General features: G+C 52.7%; 1 protein-coding gene across 2 annotated transcripts in view; it reads right to left on the bottom strand.

Moving 5' to 3' along the window:
• ZC3H7A (zinc finger CCCH-type containing 7A) overlaps positions 1-3,278 on the bottom strand; it is a 49,027-nt gene extending 45,749 nt beyond the window's left edge. The window contains exons 1-2 of one of the 2 annotated variants that reach the window (XM_025369534.1): positions 2,855-2,969; positions 2,244-2,439 (exon numbers count right to left, since the gene is read on the bottom strand). The gene's annotated coding sequence lies outside the window, so the exon portion shown is untranslated. Of the gene's footprint in view, positions 1-2,243; positions 2,440-2,854; positions 2,970-3,145 lie in introns of those variants that run through there. The other variant, XM_025369532.1, reaches the window with a different exon arrangement.
• Between the last annotated feature and the right edge of the window lie 1,807 nt (positions 3,279-5,085).

The following is a 5,085-nucleotide window of genomic DNA, read 5'->3' as shown; positions in this document are numbered from 1 at the left end:
AAAAAAAAAAAAAAAAAAAAAAAAAAAAAAAAAAAAAAGAGGCTCCCCCGGCAAAGAGCCTCCCAAGAGCCTCCCTCTGCACCCAAGCCCCGCTAAGTGGTGGTTTCCAGGAACTTCTCATCTCTCTGTATGGAACAACTCAACAGGAATATTTCATGTAAAATCTTCATGATAAATGATTTGCCTGGGGACACTCATACCACCACGATATGCCCAAGGAAGTCTTCCCAACCAAGTAAGTGCTGACACCTAACCCCAACACACACTCACCTTCTTACCAACTGTGCCAGATTAATGTCCTGCTCCAAATTCGGGCCTTTTCAGAAAACACAAAGCTTCCCACTTTCTATTTGTGAAAAAGTAACCGCGTTGCTTTACATAAACGAAAATCACCTCATTTAATAAGTCTTCTGTGTACATGTAAATTAAAACATGTTATCACTAGCAGTAACTTTTAAACTTCCGGATTAATACTTTAATATTTCCTCCTTAAAAATTATCTAAAATTTCTTCTTGATTTGCCAACACCTCACTTTAATTTTCATAAGGATTCTGGAGAAAAATATTTTCTACAAAAAAAAAAAAAAAGGCAAAACAAAACACGTCAAGACATTATCTAGAAGACAAAAGTTTGCTCACATCATACTGTCTCTAGAAAGCACTTTCTAGGGTATCTGTGGCAACAGGATACAGACATCTTTTGTTTCTTTCTTCCTTTACTGAAATGCTCAAAACTTTCCAATAGTCACTCTCACCAACCCTAGAATTGAGAGTTTCTATAATTGATTCTTTTCCACTTATATTGACAATTTAATCCACCCCAATTGGCAGGTTTTTAAATCAGTCAGAATTAAGAATTGTGGAACAATGTAGCTGACAAATCACCATTCTTATTTGCAAAAACTGACAGAACGTGGGGAATGGGAAAGGAAGAGGGTGTAGGTCTGTGTAAAACCCGAAATTCACAGTAACATGAAGAAACGCAAGAATTCTCCACTTCATTTGGATGGCAGAAAATCAATGGGCTCTTTGCAGAATAAACACACACGCACGCAGACACACACACAAATATTGATAATATTCAGCCTCAGTAACTCATGATCTCATTCTGAGCCAAAACTCATATAACTATTTGTAGCCTCCAGCATACAGCAGATAGGGAAAATTTTTCAACAGAGAAAATACTGTCCATTAACCTGAATTATCCTGCAGATTAGGACAAGACCCCATTGTGCAATTCAGTTCAATAGTTTGGCTCAGGATGAGAAGGAAGAGGCAGCGGATTCTTTGAGAGCCTTAAGGGAAGGAGGCCACATGCCATCAGAGAAGCAGGAAAGATAAGCAGATAGACATGTGTTCTCAGGGCCACCACCCTTTCAGATGCCCCAGCTGAGCGCTGTCCAGTCAAAATACTATACAAAATATACAAAATGAGGCATACATGTCATTGTATGTATGTATGTATGTATGTATGTGGTGAGGGAGTCTCATCTGTTGCCCAGGGAGGAGTGCAATGGTGCAATCTCTGCTCACTGCAACCTCTGTCTCCCGGTTCAAGCGATTCTCCTGCCTCAGCCTCCCCAGTAGCTGGGATTACAGGCGCCTGCCACCACGCCTGGTTAATTTTTGTATTTTTACTAGAGACGGGTTTCACCATGTTGGCCAGGCTGGTCTCGAATTCCTCACCTCAGGTGATGCACCCACCTCATCCTCCCAAAGTACTGGGATTACAGACGTGAGTCACCCCGCCCGGCCCATACATGTCATTTTAAATATCCAAATAGCCACACTAAAAAAGGGAAAAAGAAAAGCAGTGAGATTAACTTTTGTTTTTTTATTTGTTTTGAGACAGTGTCTCGCTCTGTCACCCAGGCTGGAGCGCACTGGCACAATCTCGGCTCACCGAAGCCTCAATCTCCTGGGCTCAAGGGATGCTCCCACCCAAGCCTCCCGAGTAGCAGATTCTCCCACCTTAGCCTCCCGAGTAGCTGACTACAGGCGTGTGCCACCACGCCCGGTTAATTTTTTGTATTTTCTGTAGAGACAGGGGCCTCACTAAGTTGAGCAGGCTGGTCTTGAACTCCTGCAATCAAACGATCCGCCTGCCTCAGCCTCCCAAAGTTTTGGGATGACAAGCATGAGCCACTGCATCCTGCCAAGATTAATTTTAATGATAGATTTTCGTTAATCCAGTTTGTCCCAAACATGAACATCTCAACATGCATTTAAGTGTAAGAGATTACCAATGACAACCTTTCCGTTCTTTCTCATCCTAAGTCTTTAAAAGCAGATGTACGTTTCACAGCTGGGACCACAACTCAAACTGGCCCCATTCGTGGGCTCCATCGTCCCAAGCGGCCGGAGGTCAGTGGCCACTGTACTGGGCACGGCAAGGTCCTTCGTGGTTCAATACCGAACACGGACAACTCCTTTTCATCCCTAGACAGGTGGGGACAGGAAAATACCCAACTCCGAGCACATCCACCCAGTCCCCACGCAGGCGCGACCTCGGAGGCCCCGGCCGGGCCTCAGGCGGCCCCACCCCTGCGCTGCCCAGGCCTGACCGGAAGCCCCGCTAATGGGAACTGACAGGTCCCGGTCCCGGTCCTCCCGGGCGGCGCCCCCGCCTCCGCGGACCCCACGGCCTCTCCCCGCCCGGCCCAGGGCTGCACCCCGCGCGAAAAAATAAAAAAAGAAGAGGGGCTAAAAAAGAGGGATGAGCCCCCAAATTAATGCACCAAGCTCGCCGCCGGCATCCTTCCCGCCCCCAAGCCCAAGACGCTGACTCGGGGTCCCCGCGATCACCAGAGCAGACAGAAATAACGAAAAAAAAAGGTTTTTTTAGTGAAATCACCAAAAGAGACATTGTGCCGAGGAATGGCAGGCAGAAGTGGGTCACGTTATTCTCGGTGGGGGAAGGGGACGGCGCGCCCACCTGGCCCTCCGCGCGCAGGGCCCCGGCCCCGCTCCTCTCAGGGTCCTCTCGGGTCCGCGGGCCCCGGACCCCGCCGCCCCTCCCCCGCCCCGCCCGCCCGCCCGCCCGCCGTCCGTTAACGGCCGCGCACGGGCACGAGGCGGCGGCGGCGCGCGCGCGGGGGCGCGAGCGCGCGCTTCCTTCACCCCAGCGGCGCCCCCCTACCCCTACCTGTGAGGACGACGCGCCGGCCGGCAGCGGAAGGCAGGCGGAGGCGGGCGGCAGCAGGCGGGCGGCGGTGGCGGCGGTGGCGGCGGCGGCGAGGCCCGGGTGCGCGCTCGCAGCTCTCCCTCGGTTAGCGGCGGCAGCGGTGGTTCGGCTGCGCCCGCGGCGGCGCCCTCTGGCGGCGGGAGGCCGCACTTGCCGCCCGAGAGACGCCGCCATTGGCTGCGCCGGAGCTACGGGCTGGGGGCGGTGGCGCCACGTCTGACTGGAGGCAGGGACCTGGGCGCGCCGTTCAATCCGGAGCCCCGGCGTCGAAGCGCGGCCCACCGGGGGAGCCAATGGGAAGGCCACGTTGCGCACTGGTCGCGCTCGGACTCAAGACGGATTAACCAGCACCTGGGTGTTCTGGGGCCTCGCCGGGGCCGCGGCCTGATCAGAAGCGCGAGGAGGTAGAACAGCGTCCAGCGGGGAGGGGAGCCGGAGTCGGCATCGGGAAGCCCACCCTGGAGCCTGCGTAGCTTGGCGAGTCCTCATCCGGGGCGCCGTGCTGTGCGAAGAGTAACGCTGCATCCTCAGAACAACCGTGATTGTCCTCATCCCTACCGATGAGGAACGGAGGCGCGGAGCCCCGCGGCAGCCGGGGGTCCAAAGACAGCCTCCTTCCAGTTCCATCTGCCGGCTCTTGGAAGGCCTGGATCCCTGTCCTTTAGGGCCCAGCGCAAGTGCCGCCTCTTCCACATGCATTTTACGGCCAGGTGCCCCGCTGCGGGCACGGCTTCTTGTAAAACGCTCAGCTCAGCAGTGGGCGAGGCAGGGTCCCTGCCCCATGGGATGGAGGGCGGAAATCTGGGCCGACAAGCGCCCAAATAAGACCATTTTGGACGGTGAAGACCAAAGAAATTCAAGCAGGAGGGTGTGACAGGAGGTTTTGGGAAAGCCTCTGAGGAGGTGACAGCCGTGCAGCCATGGGGAAGTGTGCCCCACGTAGAGGGGAGGTGAATGCAAAAGCCTTGAAGCTGGAGCTCCGTGTCTGGATAACAGGAAAGGCCTGCATGGCTGATGTGTGCCAGAGGGGAGAAAGATCTGTGACACAGAGGGCCCGCCCTGTGGAATTTGGAGTTTTGTGTGGATGGGGGTCATTGAGTCTGAATTGGGAGTTCCAAAATCTCATTTATATTTTAGAAAGTTCTCTCCAGCTACTGTGCAGCGATCGGGCTGTAGGAGGGACAAGAGGGGAAGTGGGGACACTAGCTACAGTAGCTCTTCCAGGGGTCTGGGTGAGGTAGATTTACAAACCAGAGTATTAGTTCAGGCTGCCATGATAAAATACCCCCAGACCAGGCAGCTTAGACAACAGGAATTTATTTTCTCACAATTTTAGAGGCTACAAGTCTAAGGGCTGGTTTCTGGTGAGGCCTCTCTCCCTGGCTTGCAAACAGCTGCCTTCTCACTGTGTCCTCATATGACCTTTCTCTCTGAGCAGGAATCCCTGGTGTGTCCTCCTTTTTCTTACAGGAACAACAGTTTTACTAGATTAGGGCCCCACCCTATGACTTCATTTAACCCCATTGACTGCCTAAAAGGCCCTATTCAAACAGTCATGTTAGGCCAGGCGCGGTGGCTCACGCCTGTTATTCTAGCACTTTGGGAAGCCGAGGCAGATGAATTGCCTGAGCTCAGGAGTTGGAGACCAGCCTGGGCAACACAATGAAATCCCGTTCTCTACTAAAATACAAAAAATTAGCCAGGCATGGCGATGTGCACCTGTAATCCCAGCTACTCGGCAGGCTGAGTGAGAAGAATTGCTTGGACTTTGGAGGTGGAGGTTGCAGTGAGCTGAGATCGCGCCATTACACTCAGGCCTGGGGGAGAGAGAGATTCTGTCTTAAAAGAAAAAAAAAAAATTAGGGACCCTCTGACTTCATTTAACCCTAATGACTGCCTAA

The sequence above is a fragment of the Theropithecus gelada genome, chromosome 20 (assembly GCF_003255815.1).
Source record: "Theropithecus gelada isolate Dixy chromosome 20, Tgel_1.0, whole genome shotgun sequence".
In the NCBI taxonomy this organism is placed as follows: domain Eukaryota; kingdom Metazoa; phylum Chordata; class Mammalia; order Primates; family Cercopithecidae; genus Theropithecus; species Theropithecus gelada.
The sequence above is the reverse complement of the archived record's forward strand: the minus strand, read 5'-3'. Positions and strand labels throughout refer to the sequence as shown.